Here is a 23,137-nt window from a genome sequence, read left to right on the forward strand (position 1 = left end):
GCGTTGACGCAGCCGAAGTGCCCGAGCAGGTCCTTGCGGAAGAGGCTGCGGCAGGAGGCCAGGCGGCGGCGCTGGAAGGCCTCCTTCAGGAAGCGGTCCCCGCTCAGCGCCCGGCGGCCCAGGAAGCGCAGCAGCGGCTCGGGCCCGGCCTCCCGCATCGCCGCCGGCCCTCGGCCTGGGCCTCGGCTCCCCCGCCGCCTCCTCCTCGCTGCTGCCGGGCTGTGGAGCCGCCACAGGCCCGAGCCCCACATCCAGAGCCGCCTCCCGCTGCGGCTCAGCCCCCGCCGGGCCGGACAAACCCTCCCCGCGGTCACTGGATCATCCGCACACGGCCCCGCGTCCCCCTGCAGCCGGACACCGCCTCAGCCCCGCGTCCCCCTGCAGCCGGACACCGCCTCAGCCCCGCGTCCCCCTGCAGCCTCAGCGAGCCGCCCGTGCGGCTGTCAACATCCCAGCCAAGGGGCTGAGAGCGGCTCCCTGCACAGCAAGAGGCAACACAGAGACTGCAAATACCCAGCACAGTGACTGGGAGAGAGCGATCACACTGCACAGCAAGAGGCAACACAGACACTGCAAATACCCAGCACAGTGACTGGGAGAGAGTGATTACACTGCACAGCAAGAGGCAACACAGAGACTGGCAGCAAATACCCAGCACAGTGACTGGGAGAGAGTGATCACACTGCACAGCAAGAGGCAACACAGAGACTGGCTGCAAATACCCAGCACAGTGACTGGGAGAGAGAGTGATCACACTGCACAGCAAGAGGCAACACAGAGACTGGCTGCAAATACCCAGCACAGTGACTGGGAGAGAGTGATCACACTGCACAGCAAGAGGCAACACAGAGACTGGCTGCAAATACCCAGCACAGTGACTGGGAGAGAGTGATCACACTGCACAGCAAGAGGCAACACAGAGACTGGCTGCAAATACCCAGCACAGTGACTGGGAGAGGGAGTGATCACACTGCACAGCAAGAGGCAACACAGAGACTGGCTGCAAATACCCAGCACAGTGACTGGGAGAGAGTGATCACACTGCACAGCAAGAGGCAACACAGAGACTGACTGCAAATACCCAGCACAGTGACTGGGAGAGAGTGATCACACTGCACAGCAAGAGGCAACACAGAGACTGGCTGCAAATACCCAGCACAGTGACTGGGAGAGAGTGATTACACTGCACAGCAAGAGGCAACACAGAGACTGGCTGCAAATACCCAGCACACTGCACAGCAAGAGGCAACACAGAGACTGGCTGCAAATACCCAGCACAGTGACTGGGAGAGAGTGATTACACTGCACAGCAAGAGGCAACACAGAGACTGGCTGCAAATACCCAGCACAGTGACTGGGAGAGAGAGTGATCACACTGCACAGCAAGAGGCAACACAGAGACTGGCTGCAAATACCCAGCACAGTGACTGGGAGAGAGAGTGATCACACTGCACAGCAAGAGGCAACACAGAGACTTGCTGCAAATACCCAGCACAGTGACTGGGAGAGAGTGATCACACTGCACAGCAAGAGGCAACACAGAGACTGGCTGCAAATACCCAGCACAGTGACTGGGAGAGAGTGACCACACTGCACAGCAAGAGGCAACACAGAGACTGGCTGCAAATACCCAGCACAGTGACTGGGAGAGAGTGATTACACTGCACAGCAAGAGGCAACACAGAGACTGGCTGCAAATACCCAGCACAGTGACTGGGAGAGAGTGATTACACTGCACAGCAAGAGGCAACACAGAGACTGGCTGCAAATACCCAGCACACTGCACAGCAAGAGGCAACACAGAGACTGGCTGCAAATACCCAGCACAGTGACTGGGAGAGAGTGATTACACTGCACAGCAAGAGGCAACACAGAGACTGGCTGCAAATACCCAGCACAGTGACTGGGAGAGAGTGATCACACTGCACAGCAAGAGGCAACACAGAGACTGCAAATACCCAGCACAGTGACTGGGAGAGAGTGATCACACTGCACAGCAAGAGGCAACACAGACACTGCAAATACCCAGCACAGTGACTGGGAGAGAGTGATCACACTGCACAGCAAGAGGCAACACAGATACTGCAAATACCCAGCACAGTGACTGGGAGAGAGTGATCACACTGCACAGCAAGAGGCAACACAGACACTGCAAATACCCAGCACAGTGACTGGGAGAGAGTGATTACACTGCACAGCAAGAGGCAACACAGACACTGACTGCAAATACCCAGCACAGTGACTGGGAGAGAGTGATTACACTGCACAGCAAGAGGCAACACAGACACTGACTGCAAATACCCAGCACAGTGACTGGGAGAGAGTGATTACACTGCACAGCAAGAGGCAACACAGACACTGACTGCAAATACCCAGCACAGTGACTGGGAGAGAGTGATTACACTGCACAGCAAGAGGCAACACAGACACTGACTGCAAATACCCAGCACAGTGACTGGGAGAGAGTGATTACACTGCACAGCAAGAGGCAACACAGACACTGACTGCAAATACCCAGCACAGTGACTGGGAGAGAGTGATTACACTGCACAGCAAGAGTCAACACAGAGACTGACTGCAAATACCCAGCACAGTGACTGGGAGAGAGTGATTACACTGCACAGCAAGAGGCAACACAGAGACTGACTGCAAATACCCAGCACAGTGACTGGGAGAGAGTGATTACACTGCACAGCAAGAGGCAACACAGAGACTGGCAGCAAATACACAGCACAGTGACTGGGAGAGAGTGATCACACTGCACAGCAAGAGGCAACACAGAAACTGCAAATACCCAGCACAGTGACTGGGAGAGAGTGATTACACTGCACAGCAAGAGGCAACACAGAGACTGACTGCAAATACCCAGCACAGTGACTAGGAGAGAGTGATTACACTGCACAGCAAGAGGCAACACAGATACTGGCAGCAAATACCCAGCACAGTGACTGGGAGAGAGAGTGATCACACCGCACAGCAAGAGGCAACACAGACACTGACTGCAAATACCCAGCACAGTGACTGGGAAAGAGTGATTACACTGCACAGCAAGAGGCAACACAGATACTGGCAGCAAATACCCAGCACAGTGACTGGGAGAGAGTGATTACACTGCACAGCAAGAGGCAACACAGAGACTGGCAGCAAATACACAGCACAGTGACTGGGAGAGAGTGATCACACTGCACAGCAAGAGGCAACACAGAGACTGCAAATACCCAGCACAGTGACTGGGAGAGAGTGATTACACTGCACAGCAAGAGGCAACACAGAGACTGACTGCAAATACCCAGCACAGTGACTAGGAGAGAGTGATTACACTGCACAGCAAGAGGCAACACAGATACTGGCAGCAAATACCCAGCACAGTGACTGGGAGAGAGTGATCACACTGCACAGCAAGAGGCAATAATATTTATAATGATCCTGGAAATACTCAGCAAGTCAGTTAGTGTCTGGGAGAGAGAATGATTACACAGAAAGAGGTAATAGAAATGATAATGATGCTGGGAATACTCTGGTCAGTTAGTGACTGGGGGAGAGAATGATTACACTGCACAGAAAGAGGCAATACATAACTAAATAATAATATTAATGCTGCAAATACTCAGCACAGTGTCTGGGGGGAGAGAGTGATTACATTGCACAGAAAGATGCAATAATATTTATAATGATCCTGGAAATACTCTGGTCAGTCAGCATCCAGGGGGAGAGAATGGTTACACTGCTGGGTATTTGCTGCCAGTCTCTGTGTTGCCTCTTGCTGTGCAGTGTAATCACTCTCTCTCCCAGTCACTGTGCTGGGTATTTGCTGCCAGTATCTGTGTTGCCTCTTGCTGTGCAGTGTAATCACTCTCTCCCCCAGTCACTGTGCTGGGTATTTGCTGCCACTGTCTGTGTTGCCTCTTGCTGTGCAGTGTAATCACTCTCTCCCAGTCACTGTGCTGGGTATTTGCAGTCAGTATCTGTGTTGCCTCTTGCTGTGCAGTGTAATCACTCTCTCCCAGTCACTGTGCTGGGTATTTGCAGTCAGTATCTGTGTTGCCTCTTGCTGTGCAGTGTAATCACTCTCTCCCTGTCACTGTGCTGGGTATTTGCAGTCAGTATCTGTGTTGCCTCTTGCTGTGCAGTATAATCACTCTCTCCCAGTCACTATGCTGGGTATTTGCTGCCAGTGTCTGTGTTGCCTCTTGCTGTGCAGTGTAATCACTCTCTCCCAGTCACTGTGCTGGGTATTTGATGCCAGTATCTGTGTTGCCTCTTGCTGTGCAGTGTAATCACTCTCTCCCAGTCACTGTGCTGGGTATTTGCAGTCAGTATCTGTGTTGCCTCTTGCTGTGCAGTGTAATCACTCTCTCCCAGTCACTGTGCTGGGTATTTGCAGTCAGTAAACGCAGAGAATGGTTACACTGCACAGAAAGAGGCAATAATATTTATAATGATGCTGGAAATACTCAGCAAGTCAGCATCCAGGGGGAGAGAATGATTATACAGCAGAGAAAGAGACAATAAAGATGGTAATTTAATTTGATTTGATTTGATTTATTGTCACATGTATTGGGATACAGTAAAAAGTATTGTTTCTTGCACGCTATACAGACACAACATACTGTTCATAGAGTACATAGAGGAGAAGGAAAGGAGAGGGTGCAGAATATAGTGTTGCAGTTACTGATAGGGTGAGGAGAAAGATCAGCTTAATATATGGTAGGTCCATTCAGAAGTCTGATGGCAGCAGGGAAGAAGCTGCTCTTTAATCGGTTGGTACGTGATCTCAGACTTTGGTTTCTTTTTCCCCGATGGAAGAAGGTGGAAAGAGTATGTGCGGGGTGCGTGGGTTCCTTGATTATGCTGGCTGCTTTCCCGAGGCAGTGGGAAGTGTAGATGGAGTCAAAAGATGGGAGGCTGGTTTGCGTGATGGACTGGGCTACGTTCACAACTCTTTTTAGTTTCTTGCGGTCTTGGTCAGGGCAGGAGCCACACCGAGCTGTGATACATCAGGAAGGGATGCTTTCTATGGTGCATCTGTAAAAATTGGTGAGAGTCGTAGTGAACATGCCGAACTTCCTTAGCCTTCTGAGAAAGTAGTGGCATTGGCGGGCTTTCTTAACTATACCATCGGCAAGGAAGGACCAGGACAGGTTGTTGGTGATCTAAACACCTAGAAACATGAAGCTGTCGATCATTTCCACTTCATCACCTTTGATGTAGACAGGCGCATGTCCTTCACCACACTTCCTAAAGTTGGAAATACTCAGCAGGTCAGTCAGCATCTAGGGAGAGAGCGTGATTAAACAGCACAGAAAGAGGCAATACAAATGACAATGATGCTGGAAATACTCAGGTCAGTCAGTGTCTGGGGGAAGAGAATGAGTATACAGCACAGAAAGAGGCAATAAAAACAAATTGTTAAAATCCCAGCTGATGGTATTACTGGGCAGTCAGATTCCAGGGCTGAAACCTGGCTCAATATGTCGTAAGTTTTATTTTTTGTGAAGCAGTGTGGATGAACAGTCATAGGATTGCCGACTAACTTTCAACAAAGGAATTAAACATGTATTAAACAAGAAAATATTAACTATCACACACTGCTCCTTCCACTACAGCTTTACAGGTGTATACAGATTTAAAAGCATTACACAAGTTATAAAGTACCTTATACTCTGATGTTCTCAGTAAGTACACAGTCCATGTAAACCAATAGGCAAAATGTCCTCAGACACACCACACTCTGAAACCAAGTGGCAGATCCTCCCAGATATTTGTCACACTATGAACCAACTGGTCTCACTGGAACTCTGGGTTACACACACGAGTGTTTCCAAACTCCACTTACAAGGAGCACACTTTGTAATCTTCTCCCACAGAAGGCTTTTTCTCGGATACCTTTACCAAGGATCCACATCCAGAATTTCAACCTCTCCCGTGCCTTGGATTGCCACATGCATTCAAGCTTCCACGCAATCTCTCAGGTACCTAGCCACGCCAACAGAACACCACTGCCTCACAGGTTGTATTAAGGTGTTTCCAATTTTAGGATTGCTTCAGGTGCCTGACTTCTCACTAGCCAAGTTCACACCAGGTCTACACCTTGCAGCTCTGTCTTTGACTCAGAACCTCTCTCTCTTGCTCCTCTAACTTAAGTGAACAGTATCTTGTTCAGATTCTGGTTCTTTGTCCATTTGATTCAGCCTTCCTGGGACTCTTCTGTCATTCCTTGGTTTTTAGAACTATCTGTTCTTTAGCTTCTGGGACTTGCTTGCTGCCCTTACTCCATTGACCTCCCTGTACAGGCAGTGTCTGTGAGAGCTGCTTTTTTCTCAGATATCTGGTTCCAACTGAACACAACTACTTCTACTTTTCAATGTGGGCCTCTGGTTGCTAAGCAACAGCTTAGTTTTTTTTAACCTCTAATTGCTCTTATGTTGTAAACCTTTGATTACAATGCAGGCACAGTTTAAAGTGAAACCAAACCCCACAACATGCAGGCACCTTTGTTTAACATGAAGCTAGCCAAAGCTTCAACCCTTAGCACACAAGTACAGAACCACAAATTAAACTTAAACTTATATCTTATTTCTAATACCCACAAATACAAATATAAATTATTTAAATCATCTCTATTTCCTAACAATAATTATAATAATGCTGGAAATACTCAACAGATCAGTCAACATCTGGGGAGAGAGAAACAGGGTTAACTTTTCAGGTTGATTATTAATGAAAGGTTTCATGGACCCAAAACATTAACTCTGTTTCTCTCTCTGCAGATATAGACCTGCTTAGTATTTGCAGCATTTTGTCTTTTCTGCATCCTTTTGTACACAAGAAGGCAACATAGCCCATTGCGTGCGTGCCAATTCTCTGTGAGAACGACTCAGCTAGAGTCACTCCCACAACCCTTGCTCCTTGGAACTGCAAACCTTTTAATCTTCGGATTACTCTCCAATTTTCCTCTGAAAGCCACAGTTGTATCTGCCTGCGCCATACTCTCAGGCCCTCTGAGGAAAACAACACTTGTTTCTCTAATCTATCCCCACCTCCAGAACCATTATGTAAATCTTTTCTGCACCCTCTTAAATGCCTTCACATCCTTGTCAAAGTGTGGTGCCCAGAATTGGATAAAATAAGGCTTCATGGTAAACAAAGGTGCCTTCAGATCGTGAGTTTTAAACTGTGCTTGCATTGTAATCAAAAGTTTGCAATATACGAACAATTATAGGGATAAAAAATACTAAGCTGTTGCTTAGCAACCAGAGGTTTCATAATAATTCACCCCTTAGCTATTCATAGAGTTTGTCCCCGGGGTCAGTCCAGGAAACAATGCTTTTCGTGATATATATATAGTAATAACTCAGACCTAGGACACACTTCCAAAATTTGCAGATGACTCTAAAAGTATTGTGAATTGTGAAGAGGATAATCATAGTCTTCATATGGGTATGGTGGTTTTGACAGAAATTTAATGCAGAGATGTGTGAAATGATACATTTTGATAGGAATGGCAGTATGAACTAGAGGGTACACTTCTAAAGGAGGTTGAGAAAGTGGCTGAAACGGCATACAGAATCCTAGGATTTATAAATAAAGACAATAGATAGCAAGGAAGTCACAAATGTTTGTAAAACACTGGTTGGCCTCAACTGGAATATTGGACGGAATTCTTCAATCTGGCTGCGGTGGGTTTGGTGGTGGATGGGAGCTTCCATAAGATCTTTTTGGCATTCTCCCAATGGTAGCTTAATGACAACTCGGTCTCCCCAGTGGCTGGGGCGTGAACCCCATTTGCATTCCATGACTAATCATTAGAACAGCTTCTTCCCTGCTGTCATCAGACTTTTGAACACTCCCATCATATATTAAGCTGATCTTTCTCTGCACCCTACCTGTAGCTGCAACACTATATTCTGCATCCTCTCCTTTCCTTCTCCCCGATGTACTCTATGAACGATATGTTTTGCCTGTATAGCGCGCAAGAAACATGACTTTTCACTGCATCCCAATACATATGACAATAAATCAAATCAAATCAAATCAAATCAAATCGAACCTTCGTGGAGATATCATTAGGCCCAATTGGTTCTATAAATGGTGAGAGAAGGAAATGAGCAGGCATATAACAATGAGATGGGCTAGCTAGCAATGGACCTGCACAAAAAGCACCCATCAAATCAATAGAGCAACATTGCTGTGGTTGACAATGACATTCCCATAATAGCGAGACAACCTGAAGTAGACCCACACCTTGTGGGGTAAGGCCAGTAGTAGCTAGTTCTGCCTTTTCTGCTGTCTGTTACTCTTTTTCTCCAAATACAATTCTTCAGCTTTGTTTAATAGAACATAGAACAGTACAGCACAGAACAGGCCCTTCGGCCCATGACGTTGTGCCAAGCTTTATCAGAAATCAAGATCAAGCTATCCCACTCCCTATCATCCTGGTGTGCTCCATGTGCCTATCCAATAACCGCTTAAATGTTCCTAAACTGTCTGACTCCACTATCACCGCAGGCAGTCCATTCCACACCCCAACCACTCTCTGCGTAAAGGACCTACCTCTGATGTCCTTCCTATATCTCCCACCACGAACCCTATAGTTATGCCCCCTTGTAATAGCTCCATCCACCCGAGGAAATAGTCTTTGAACGTTCACTCTATCTATCCCCTTCATCATTTTATAAACCTCTATTAAGTCTCCCCTCAGCCTCCTCCGCTCCAGAGAGAACAGCCCTAGCTCCCTCAACCTTTCCTCATAAGACCTACCCTCCAAACCAGGCAGCATCCTGGTAAATCTCCTCTGCACTCTTTCCAGCGCTTCCACATCCTTCTTATAGTGAGGTGACCAGAACTGCACACAATATTCCAAATGTGGTCTCACCAAGGTCCTGTACAGTTGCAGCATAACCCCACGGCTCTTAAACTCCAACCCCCTGTTAATAAAAGCTAACACACTATAGGCCTTCTTCACAGCTCTATCCACTTGAGTGGCAACCTTTAGAGATCTGTGGATATGGACCCCAAGATCTCTCTGTTCCTCCACAGTCTTCAGAACCCTACCTTTGACTCTGTAATCCACATTTAAATTAGTCCGACCAAAATGAATCACCTCACATTTATCAGGGTTAAACTCCATTTGCCATTTTTCAGCCCAGCTTTGCATCCTATCTATGTCTCTTTGCAGCCTACAACAGCCCTCCACCTCATCCACTACTCCACCAATCTTGGTGTCATCAGCAAATTTACTGATCCACCCTTCAGCCCCCTCCTCTAAGTCATTAATAAAAATCACAAATCACAATCTCTCAGCCAACTTTGAAGCAAGTTATTTTGCACCAGTTGGACCAATGTAACTGCGCACCTAGCATCAGGTAGACTTGGGCGGCACAGTGGCACAGTGGTTAGCACTGCTGCTTCACAGCTCCAGGGACCTGGGTTCGATTCCCAGCTTGGGTCACCGTCTGCGTGGAGTCTGCACGTTCTCCCTGTGTCTGCGTGGGTTTCCTCCGGGTGCTCCGGTTTCCTCACACAGTCCAAAAGACGTGCTGGTTAGGTGGATTGCCCCTTAGTGTCTTGGGATGCATCGGTTAGAGAGACTAGCGGGGTAAATTTGTGGGATTACGGGGATAGGGCCCAGGTGGGATTGTTGTCAGTGCAGACTCGATGGGCTGAATGGCCTCCTTCTGCACTGTAGGGATTCTATGATTCTAATTTTTATGGGCCAACTATGATGGTGCATTCTATACTGGTAGGTTCTTTGCAATGGGTGTAATGGCACACTCCCACAGTCACAAAAGAATCATAGAATGGTCACAGCACAGGTTACAGTCACCCATGCCAGGTGTCTGCAAATGGAATTTCAGCTAGTCCCACTCTTTGGCTCTTCCCCCAGTCCTGCAATATGTTGCCCCCTTCAGGGGGAAGTTAGTGACATTGTGGTAATGCCACTGTACCAGTGATCCAGCTTGTAATGCTGGATACAAATGTTTTTCCTCATGTCAACTTTAGCTCATTTGCCACTCACGTCAAATTTGCGCCCTCCAGTTCTCGACCCTTCTGCCAATGGGAACAATTTCTCTCTGTTCAGACCCCTCGTGATTTTGAACAGCTCTATCAAACCTCCACTCAATACCCCCTTGTGTAAGGACAACAACTGAAGCTTTTCCAATCTACTCACGTCTCCAAACCCCGGAACCATTGATTTAAAAGGGGGCGGCATGGTGGCACAGTGGTTAGCACCGCTGCCTCACAGCGCCAGGGACCCAGGTTCAGTTCCCGGCTTGGGTCACTGTCTGCGTGGGATTTGCACGTTCTCTCCGTGTCTGCGTGGGTTTCCTCCGGGTGCTCCGGTTTCCTCCCACAGTCCAAAGATGTGCAGGTTAGGTGGATTGGCCATGCTAAATTGCCCCTTAGTGTCAAGAGGACTAGCGAGGATAAATGCATGGAGTTATGGGGATAAGGCCTGGGTGGGATTGTGGTTGGTGCAGACCCGATGGGCTGATTGGCCTCCTTCTGCACTGTAGGATTCTAAACCCTTCTTGAACCCTCACCAAAGCTTTCACATTCTTCCTAAAGCGTGACGCCCAAAATTAGGTACCATACTCCAGTTGATGCTGAGCCAGTTTGTTAGAATAATTCATCATAACTTCTGTAACCTCTATTTATTAAGGCCGGGATCCCATATGGCTTTTTAACCAAATTCTCAACCTACCCTGCCAGCTTCAATGATTTGTGCATCTACCCCCAGGTCTCTTTGTTCCTGCAACCTCTTTAGAATTCTATACTTTAGTCTATGTTGTCTCTTCATGTTCTTTCTACAAAAATGCATCACTTTGCACTTCCCGGTGGCACGGTGGCACAGTGGCTAGCACTGCTGCCTCACAGCGCCAGGGACCCGGGTTTAATTCCAGCCTTGGGTCACTGTCTGTGTGGAGTCTGCACGATCTCCCCGTGTCTGCGTGGGTTTCCTCCGGGTGCTCCGGTTTCCTCCCAAAGTCCAAAGATGTGCGGGTTAGGTTGATTGACTCTGCTAAATTGCCCCTTAGTGTCAGGGGGACTAGTAGAGTAAATATGTGGGGTTAAGGAGATAGGACCTGGATGAGATTGTTGTTGGTGTCGGCTCAATGGGCTGAATGGCCTCCTTCTGCACTATAGGGATTCTATGATTCTATGATTGGTTTGCATCTGCCATGTGTCCGCCTATTCCACCAGCCTGTCCTCCTGAAGTCTATCACTCCTCACAGCTCAGGGTGCTTCCACGTTTTGGGTCATCTGCAAGTTTTAAAATTGTGCCTTGCACACCCAAGTCTAAGTTAAATAAAAATCAAAATGGTTGGGTTCAGTGTTCCCAAATGGGACCAGTGGACCTCAATCCTCCCCTCTGTTTCCTATGCCCATGGACACACACCTAGTTGGTAGGAGCAATCTGACTGACCATTTGGTTGCCAAGAACACAAACCCTGTGAGGCAAAGGATTTGGTTTTTCCTTTAATTGCTTCAGGGACTTGTACTCCTGATCAATCAACAATATTTTTAGATCATTTGGAGTTGCACCAGAAATGTCATCCCTTAGCATGGTGGCACAGTGGTTAGCACTGCTGCCTCACAGTACCAGGGACCTGGGTTTGATTCCCTGGGTTGGATCACTATCTGTGCGGAGTCTGCACATTCTCCCCGTGTCTGCGTGCGTTTCCTCCGGGTGCTCCGGTTTCCTCCCACAGTCCAAAGACGTGCTGGTTAGGTGCATCGGCCATGCTAAGTTCTCCCTCAGTGTACCCGAACAGCCGTTGGAGTGTGACGACTAGGGGATTTTCACAGTAACTTCATTGCAGTGTTAATGTAAGCCTACTTGTGACAATAATAAATAAACTTTATATCCTCCTGCGATATAAGTGCTTCTAATACACCCAGTTTAATTCCCACACTCTGAGCACAGCAACACACTTTACATTCTGCCCATATTTATACACTGCTTCTTTTCCTTGCTTTTTTTGGTCCAGAATTGTACATCATTCATGTACCTCAGATTATAATTGGTCTATTTGATTTTCTTCACTCCCTTTATTCTTTCTCTGTGTTAAGCCACTCAATGCCATTACCTTCCATTTGTATAGAATAGAATCATAGAATCCCTACAGTGCAGAAGGAGGCCATTCGGCCCATTGAGTCTGCACTGACCAGAATCCCACCCAGGCCCTATCCCCGTAACCCCACATATTTACCCTGCCAATATCCCTGACAGTAAGGATCAATTTAGCATGGCCAATCCACGTAACCCACACATCTTTGGACCGTGGGAGGAAACCGGAGCACCCGGAGGAAACCCATGCAGTCGCAGGGGGAACGTGCAAACTCCACACAGTGACCCAAGGCCAGAATTGAACCCGTTCCTTGGTGCTGTGAGGCAGCAGTGCTAACCACTGTGCCGCCCTTAATTAATCACACAGTTGATTATAATTAATTACTTTCTCCTCTTCCAGTTACAATTTTATTAATACCTTCCAGCTGTATGACTAATTCTCTGTTGCACTGTATGGAGTTTTATACACTGCCTGGCACATTGAGTCGCAAGCAGCAGAAATAGCATACATTACAATTTATAGAGTCCACTGTCAATTAAATGAATGTGCGAACATATGCTGATTGCTGTGATACCATCAGCATTTTAGCCCAGACTTCTTTGTTCTGCTTACACTGGTTTGCTAATGACTCATAACTCCTACTGAAATTATCTAAATCATCTACTTCTTTACAATTAAGTAGAAAATTGGACTTCATGGAATTATTCTCTACAGACTTTTCGATGAAATAAATTGGATTGGAATAGAATCTTATAGTACAAATGGCCCATTCTGCCTCTACTAGTTCTTTGAAAAAGCCATCCACTCCGCCTCTTTCCCCAAAGCGAGGATATTTTTCTTCCTTTTCAAATATACACTTCTTTCTCTTTTGAAAGGTACTTTCTGATCTGCTTCCACCAATTCTTCAGGTAGTGCATCCAAGATCATAGCTCACTGCATAAAATAATTTCCTCTATCCCTTGGTAGTTTCTGCCAATTATCTTAAATCTGTGCCATTTGATTATCAAAACTCCTGCTGTGGAAATATATCCTCTCTCTTTTACTCTGTCAAACCCTTTCATAATTTTGAGCATTTCATTTAAATTAAATTGATTGGAAGTGAATTGGATTGAACTGAATTACATTGAATTGATTTGATTTGCTTTGATTGGATTGATTCAATTGAATTGAATTGATCTGATTTGATTTGAATTAAATTGATTTGATTTGATTTGATTTGAATTAGACTGAATTTAATTGATTTGATTTCATTTGATTTGAATTCAATTTAATTGTTTTGATTGAATTGAATTGAATTGAATTAAATTGATTTGATTTGATTGAATTGATTTGATCGAATTGAATTGATCTGATTTGAATTGAATTGATTTGTTTTGAATTGAATTAAATTGATTTGATTTGATTGAATTGATTTGATCGAATTGAATTGAATTGATTTGAATTGAATTGATTTCTTTTGAATTGAATTAAATTAAATTGAATTGGATTGAATTGATTTGATTTGCTTTGATTGTATTGATTCAATTGAATTGAATTGATTTGAATTGAATTGATTTGATTTGATTGGATTGTTTCTATTGAACTGAATTGATTTGATTTGAATTGAATTGATTGGATTGATTCTATTGAATTGAATTGATCTGATTTGAATTGATTTGATTTGTTTTGAATTGAATTAAATTAAATTGAATTGGATTGAATTGATTTGATTTGCTTTGATTGTATTGATTCAATTGAATTGAATTGATTTGACTTGAATTGAATTGATTTGATTGGATTGTTTCTATTGAATTGAATTGATCTGATTGGAATTGAATTGATGTGATTTGATTGGATTGATTCTATTGAATTGAATTGATTTGATTTTAATTGAATTGAATTGATTTGATTGTATTGATTCTATTGAATTGAATTGATCTGATTTGAATTGACTTGATTTGTTTTGAATTGAATTAAATTAAATTGAATTGGATTGAATTGATTTGATTTGCTTTGATTGTATTGATTCAATTGAATTGAATTGATTTGACTTGAATTGAATTGATTTGATTGGATTGTTTCTATTGAATTGAATTGATCTGATTGGAATTGAATTGATGTGATTTGATTTGACTGGATTGATTCTATTGAATTGAATTGATCTGATTTGAATTGAATTGAATTGATCTGATTTGAATTGATTTGGTTTGATTTGATTTGATACGCCCTTCTTCCAAAGGTGTATCGGTGGCACAGTGGTTAGCACTGCTGCCTCACAGCGCCAGGACCCGTGTTCAATTCCAGCCTCAGATGACTGTATGGAGTTTGCACCTTCTCCCTTGTCTGCGTGGATTTCCTCCGGGTGCTCCGGTTTCCTCCCACAGTCCAAAGCTGTGAAAGTTATGTGAATTGGCCATGTTAAATTGTTCCTTAGTATCAGGGGGATTGGCAGGGTAAATATGTGGGGTTATGAGGATAGGACCCTTGTGGAATTGTTGTTGTTGCAGGCTCGATGGGCCAAATGGCCTTCTTTTGCAGTGTAGGGATTCTATGATTCTATGAATATACACGTTATCAGATTGAGACTCAGGCTATCAACAACAGATGATTAATTTACATCAAACACTGATAAATAAAATGGTGGAAAACGATTTTGTCCGGGTCACTGTGTGGAGTTTGCACATTCTCCCCTTGTCTGCGTGTGTTTCCTCCGGGTGCTCCGGTTTCCTCCCACAGTCCAAAGATGTGCAGGTTAGGTTGATTGGCCATGCTAAATTGCCCCATAGTGTCAGGGGGATTAGCAGGGTAAATATGTGGGGTTCCGGGAATAGGGCCTGGGTGGGATTGTGGTCGGTGCAGACTCGGTGGGCTGAATGGCCTCCTTCTGCTCTGTAGGGATTCTATAATTCTATAATATTTTGTGGAATGTGCCTCAAAAGGAAAGCCCAGCCTTTAGAAACATCAGCACAGGAGAAATAGGAGCAAGAGCAGGTCGTATTCCCCCACTTCTGCTCCCGTATTCGATGAGATTGTAACACTATACTCTGCACCCTCTCCATTCCTTCTCCCCGCGTACTCTATGAACAGGGTGTTTTGCCTGTACAGAGTGCAAGAAACAATAACAATACTTTTCACTGTATCCCAGACAATAAATCAAATCAAATCAAAATGAATTTCAAAATTGTAAAGTCCCGAATCAAACCATCCTTTATCCATTTATATTTCAGGGAACATTAGTTAGTTTTATGTCATCTTGACTTGCATCTCTTCTATCTAGCCATGGGAACCCTGGTGACATGTTAATGAATCTGCTTTGCACTCCTTCCAATATTATTTCTAAATTGCAGTGCCCAGAATTGTAGACTATGCTTCAGATGTGACATAACGACTTTGTAAAGTTCGAGCAAAACTTCTCCCCTTTATATTCCAGTTCTGCCATTATGAGGTCCAACATCCCATCAATTTTTTGACTATTTGTGCACCTGTTGATTATATTGCAGTAAGCTGTTTTGATGTATCGCCGAATGTCTTTGAGTCGCCACTGTTGTTAATATTCCATCCCAAGAGCGGCACGGTGGCACAGTGGTTAGCACTGCTGCCTCACAGCGCCAGGGACCCAGGTTCGAGTCCCGGCTTGGGTCACTGTCTGTGTGGAGTTTGCACATTCTCCCTGTGTCTGCGTGGGTTTCCTCCGGGTGCTCCGGTTTCCTCCTACAGTCCAAAGATGTGTGGTTTCGGTTGATTGGCCATGCTAGTGTCGGGGGATTAGAAGGGTAACTATGTGGTGTTACAGGAATAGGGCCTGGGTGGGATTGTGGTCGGTGCAGGCTCGATGGGCTGAATGGCCTCCTTCTGCTCTGTAGGGATTCTATAATTCCATCATGATTTGATTTGATTTGATTTATTATTGTCACATGTATTAACATACAGTGAAAAGTATTGTTTCTTGCGTGCTATACAGACAAAACATACCGTTCATAGAGAAGGAAATGAGAGAGTGCAGAATGTAGTGTTACAGTCATAGCTAGGGTGTAGAGAAAGATCAACTTAATGCAAGGTAAGTCCATTCAAAAGTCTGACAGCAGCAGGGAAGAAGCTGTTCTTAAGTCGGTTGGTACGCGACCTCAGACTTTTGTATCTTTTTCCCGAAGGAAGAAGGTGGAAGAGAGAATGTCCGGGATGCGTGGGATCCTTAATTATGCTGACTGCTTTGCTGAGGCATCGGGAAGTGTAGACAGAGTCAATGGATGGGAGGTTGGTTTGCGTGATGGATTGGGCTACATTCACGACCTTTTGTAGTTTCTTGCGGTCTTGGGTAGAGCAGGAGCCATACCAAGCTGTGATACAACCAGAAAGAATGCTTCCTATGGTGCATCTATAAAAGTTGGTGAGAGTCGTAGTTGACATGCCAAATTTCCTTAGTCTTCTGAGAAAGTAGAGGCGTTGGTGGGCTTTCTTAACTATAGTGTCGGCATGGGGGGACCAGGACAGGTTGTTGGTGATCTGGACACCTAAAAACTTGAAGCTCTCGACCCTTTCTACTTCGTCCCCATTGATATAGACAGGAGCATGTTCTCCTTTACGCTTCCTGAAGTCGATGACAATCTCTTTCGTCTTGTTGATATTGAGGGAGAGATTATTGTTGCCGCACCAGTTCACCAGATTCTTTATCTCATTCCTGTACACTGTCTCCTCATTGTTTGAGATCCGACCCATTACGGTGGTGTCGTCAGCAAACTTGAAAATCGAATTGGAGGGAATTTGGCCGCACAGTCATAGATGTACAAGGAGTATAGTTGGGGGCTGAGAACACAGCCTTGTGGGGCCTCGGTGTTGAGGATGATCGTGGAGGAGGTGTTGATGCCTATCCTTACTCATTGTGGTCTGTGAGTTAGGAAGTTCAGGATCCAGTCGCAGAGGGAGGTGCCGAGCCCCAAAAGGAAAGCCCAGCCTTTAGAAACATCAGCATGGGAGAAATAGGAGCAAGAGCAAGTCGTAGTCCCCTCACTTCTGCTCCCGTATTCGATGAGATTGTAACACTATACTCTGCACCCTCTCCATTCCTTCTCCCCGCGTACTCTATGAACAGGGTGTTTTGCCTGTACAGCGTGCAAGAAACAATAACAATACTTTTCACTGTATCCCAGACAATAAATCAAATCAAATCAAATCAAATCAAAATGAATTTCAAAATCCTAAAATCCTGAATCAAACCATCCTTTATCCATCTATATTTCAGGGAACATTGGCTAGTTTTATGTCATCTTGACTTGCATCTCTTCTATCTAGTCATGGGAACCCTGGTGACATGCTAATGAATCTGCTTTGCACTCCTTCCAATACTATTTCTAAATTGCAGTGCTCAGAATGGTAGACTATGCTTCAGCTGTGACATAACAATGACTTTGTAGAGCCCTAGCAAAACTTCTCCCCTTTATAATCCAGTTCTCCCATTCTGAAGTCCAACATCCCATCAATCTTTTGACTATTGGTGCACCTGTTGATTATATTGTAGCCAGCTGTTTTGATGTGTCGCTGAATCTCTTTGCGTCTCCACTATTGTTAATATTCCATCCCAAGGGTGGCAAGGTGATGCAGTGGTTAGCGCTGCTGCCTCACAGCTCCAGGGGTCTGGATTCAATTCCTGCCTAGGGTCACTGTGTGTGTGGAGTTTGCACATTCTCCCCGTGTCTGCGTGGATTTCCTCCGGGTGCTCTGGTTTCCTCCCACAGTACAAAGATGTGCAGGTTAGGTGGATTGGCCATGCTAAAATTGTTCCTTAGTGTCCAAAGATGTGTAGATTAGTGGGATTAGCCATGGTAAATGTTAGAGTTGCAGGGATAGGGCAGGGGAGAGGGCCTGGGTAAGATACCCTGTCAGAGATTCGGTGCAGACTCAATGGGCTGAATGGTCTCTTCTGCATTGTAGGGATGCTATGATTCTATTCGAGAGGGAAGAGTAGTGTTGAGGAAGTGGGGAGGCTGCAGAATGACTAGGACAGGTTCGGACAGTGGGCAAAGAAGTGGCAGATGGAATACAATGTGGGAAAGTGTGAGCTTATGCACTTTGGTAGGAAGAATAGAGCTGTAGAATATTTTCTAAATGGGGGAAGGCTTCAGAAATCTGAAGCGCAAAGGGACTTGGGAGTCCTGGTTCAGGACTCTCTTAAGATTAACATGTAGTTTCAGTTGGCAGTTAGGAAGGCAAATTCAATGTTAGCATTCATTTCTAGAGGGCTAGAATACAGGGATGTACTGCTGAGGCTGTGAGCAGTTTTGGACCCCATATCTAAGGAAGGATGTGCTGGCCTTGGAGGGGATCCAGAGGAGGTTCACAAGAATGATCCCAGGAATGAAGGGTTTGTCATGAGGAGCGGTTAAAGAGTCTGGGTCTGTACTCGATGGAGTTTAGAAGGATGAGGGGGGATCTAATTGAAACTTACAGAATATTAGAGGCCTAGAGAGAGTGGACGTGGGGAGGATGTTTCCACGAGTAGGAGAGATTAGAACTCGAGGGCACAACCTCAGAGTGAAGGGACGTTCCTTTAAAACTGATTTGAGGAGGAATTTCTTCAGCCAGAGAGTGGTGAATCTGTGGAACTCATTGCCACAGAGGGCTGTGGAGGCTAGGTCACTGAGTGTCTTTAAGACAGAGATAGATAAGTTTTTGATCAATAAGGGGATTAAGGATTATGGAGAGAAGGCAGGAGAATGGGGATGAAACTCATATCAGCCATAATTGAATGGCGGAGCAGACTAGATGGGCCAAATGGCCTAATTCTGCTCCTACATCTCATGGTCTTATGTAAAGAATACAGTCTCTTTTATGGAGATGGGTGAGGTGACCTTACTTTGGTCGGTGTAGCCCCGGTGGGGGCTCCACAAGGAAATTGTGCTCGTCCACTCATAGCAGCTTCATTATGGTATCTGAATGATTGACTGTTATGGGGAATAGTTCAATAGAAACACACCAATCACAACATACGCTGTTGGATGGCTTTCAGAATAAAAATGACCCAGCGGACATCTATTTAAAAGGTCATGGTGATATTGAGATAGATCACAGGGAACTCTAAAGATTAAGAACTTGAGGTGACACATCTCACACGCAAAATAAAGCTAATTTATTGAGTATCAGTGTCATAGGATGATAGATACACGTGATGCCAGCAACAATCAATAACAATCAATCTTTACATTTAACGTGGCAAAACCAAAGATTAAATTCAACCTTTACATTCAACATGAAGATCACAGAATCTAAATTCTACAGCCAATGAGACGTTAATAAGTATTTTAAAAATTAATTCATGGGACATAGGATCATAGAATCCTTGCAGTGCAGAAGGAGACCATTCGGCCCATCGAGTCTGCACCGACCACAATCCGACCCAAGCCCTATTCCGGTAACCCCACATATTTACCCTACTAACCCCCTGACACTAAGGGGCAATTTAGCATGGCCAATCCGCCTAACCCGCACATCTTTGGACTGTGGGAGGAAACTGGAGCACCCGGAGGAAACCCACGCAGGCACGGGGAGGACGTGCAGACTCCACACAGACAGTGACCCAAGCCGGGAATTGAACCTGAGTCTCTGGCGCTGTGAGGCAGCAGTGCTAACCACTGTGCCACCGTGCAGCATGAGCATCACTGGCTGGCTTGCATTTATTTCCCATCTCTAGTTGCCCGAGGGCAGTTGCTGTGGATCAGGTGTCACATGTTAGCCAGACCGGGTAAGGATGACAGATTTCCTCCCCAAAAGGAAGGGAACCAGATGGGTTTTTCCGACAATTGACAATGGTTTTATGGTCATCAGTAGGTTTTTAATTCCAGATTTATTTTTGTTGAATGCAAATTCCACCGCCTGCCGCGGTGGGATTCGAATCTGAGTCCCCAGAACATTAGCTGAGTTGCTGGATTAATAGTCTCGCAATAATACCACTAGGCCATCACCTCCCCATTATTAGCTCCACATGGCCGGGAAGGATGGGGATGTGTGAGGCTATACAATACCTCCCTCCTCCCCCTCCCACCCCCACCCCACTGTAAAGGGGAATGGGGAGAGGACGCGAGTCTGGTGTTGAGATAGAGGATCAGCTGTGATCATACTGAACGGCGGACAAGGCTCGATGGGCCGAAGGGCCTACTCCTGCTTTCTATTATTGTCAACACAATGAATTTTAAACCGACAATAGAATAAATAATTTGTATTCATAGAAACCATATAGTACAGAAAGAGGCCATTCGGCCCATCGAGTCTGCACCGACCACAATCCCACCCAGGCCCTACCCCCATATCCCTACATATTTTACCCACTAATCCCTCTAATCTACACATCCCAGGACACTAAGGGGCAATTTTAGCATAGCCAATCAACCTAACCCGCACATCTTTGGACTGTGGGAGGAAACCGGAGCACCCGGAGGAAACCCATGCAGACACGAGGAGAATGTGCAAACTCCACACAGACAGTGACCCAAGCCGGGAATCGAACGCAGGTCCCTGGAGCTGTGAAGCAGCAGTGCTAACCACTGTGCTACCGTGCCGCCCTATTGATCCAGTCCCTTCCTGTTGAAGTGGAGTGATCAGATCACTGTCTGGTGGGTTGGAGAAATGAAACGGTGAGAAATGAATCGTTTTGAGTTTTGACTGAAGGTGCCGTGATTCACAGACTGCTGGCTCAACTGCCATTGAGCCAGTTATAGAGTTTAGCCATTGGTCCTTTTGATGCAATGTCTCACAACACCAGGTTAAAGTCCAACAGGTTTATTTGGTAGCATGAGCTTTCGGAGCGCTGCCCCTTCATCAGGTGAGTCATATTTGATGCAATGATACACTTGCAGTAAAACATCCCTGTTCCTGTACTCAAATCCTCTTGATAATCTTTCCAGAGATTATTAGTTTGGGAAGTGAAGTCTCTCAAACTCCGAATCACTCTGAGTGAGTTGGACACACACTCTACCCACTGAGTATCTGACATGTTTGCAATCTCTGTCTCTCTCTATTAATGCATGGCAGCAATCCATTGTGCAAGTTAGGGGAGGCAATGGCCGAGTGGTATTATCGCTAGACTATTAATCCAGGAACTCATCTCATGTTCTGTGAACCCGGGTTCGAATCCCGCCACGGCAGGTAATGGAATTTGAATTCAATAAAAAAAATCTGGAATTAAGACTACTAATGGCCATGAAATCGTTGTCGATTGTCGGAAAAACCCATCTGGTTCACTAATGTCCTTTCGGGAAGGAAATCTGCCATCCTTACCTGGTCTAGCCCACATATGGCTCCAGGGCCACAGCAATGTGGTTGACTCTCAACTGCCCTCCAAGGGCAACTAGGGGTGGGCAATAAATGCTGGCCAGCCAGCGACATCCATGTCCCACAAATTAATTTTTAAAAAATTGCTATCTCCCTATTGGCCATGTGCCTTTAATTCACAAAACCGGGGCAGCATGGCGGCACAGTGGTTAGCACTGCTGCCTCACAGCGCCAGGGACCCAGGTTCGATTCCTGGCTTCGGTCATTGTCTGTGCGGATTCTGCATGTTCTCCCCGTGTCTGCGTGGGTTTCCTCCCACAGTCCGAAAGACGTGCTGGTTAGGTGCATTGGCCATGCTAAATTCTCCCTCAGTGTACCCGAACAGGCGCCGGAGTGTGGCGACTAGGGGATTTTCTCAGTAACTTAATTGCAGTGTTAATGTAAGCCTACTTGTGACACTAATAAATGAATTTAAACTTTAAAAACCTGACCTCGACACAAGGCCCCAAAATCCTGGCAGCCAGTCCTCACAAGACAGGGAGTGGTGAGAGAATGAGGATGTGTTACTGATCTTACTGTGGATTGACCATATCCATATTTCAAGATGATGCCGGAGCATGGCGACTCTTTGTGAGTTAAGTATGGTATGATTTGTATGGATAACAATACATACCAATGATGTTACCATCACTGAATCCTTGGGGTTACCATTGACCAGAAGCTCAACTGGACTCACCACATTATCACAGTGGCTACAAGAGCAGGTCAGAGGCTAGGAATATTGTGGTGAGTAACTCACCTCCTGACTCCCCAAAGTCTGTCCACCACATACAAAGCACAAGTCAGGAGTGTGATGGAATACTCCCCACTTGCCTGGATGGGTGCAGCTCCAACAACACTCAAGAAGCTTGACACCATCCACGACAAAGCAGCCCGCTTGATTGGCACCACATCTACAAACATTCAATCCCTCCACCACCGACGCTCAGTAGCAGCAGTGTGTACCATCTACAAGATGCACTGCAGCAATTCACCAAAGATCCTGAGGAAACCACCACCTGCAAGTCCCCCTCCAAGCCACTCACCATCCTGACTTGGAAATATATCGCCGTTCCTTTGCAGCCACTGGGTCAAAATCCTGGAATTCCCTCCCTAACAACATTGTGGGTCAACCCACAGCACATGGACTGCAGCGATTCAAGAAGGCAGCTCACCACCACCTTCTCAAGGGCAACTAGGGATGGGCAATAAATGCGATGGGCCAGCCAGCGACACCCATGTCCCACGAATGAATAAAAAATAATACATAACAATACGCAAAACAATACATTTCACTGTGACAATAATAAATCAAATCAAAATAAAAAGATGCATTTAAACCAAATCTAGGCAAATTAATATAAAGGCAAAATACTGCGGATGCTGGAAATCTGATATCAAAAACAGAAAACACTGGATAAACTCATCAAGTCTGGCAGCATCTGTGGAGTGAGAAACAAAGTTAACGTTTCGAGTCCGCAGGACTCTTCTTTAGAGTTCCTTGGCGACATGATCAGACAGACCATCAAAATTTTGGGTGGGATCTTCTGGTCGCCCGTGCCCCAAGTCCAGAAATTCCTTCCCCAGGTCAACAGACCTTTAATGTCTGCTGAATTTTCTGTCCCACCCGCTACACTTCCTGCGGCAGTCGGGCTGGGAAAATTCTGCCCATTAATTCCATTTCTCTCTGCGCAGATACTGCCAGAAAGCTGAGTTTTTCCAACATTCTCTGTTCTTAAGAAATCAGACAAATCAATCATAGAATCCCGACAGTGCAGAAGGAG

Source organism: Mustelus asterias, unplaced genomic scaffold (genome assembly GCF_964213995.1).
Source record: "Mustelus asterias unplaced genomic scaffold, sMusAst1.hap1.1 HAP1_SCAFFOLD_2879, whole genome shotgun sequence".
In the NCBI taxonomy this organism is placed as follows: domain Eukaryota; kingdom Metazoa; phylum Chordata; class Chondrichthyes; order Carcharhiniformes; family Triakidae; genus Mustelus; species Mustelus asterias.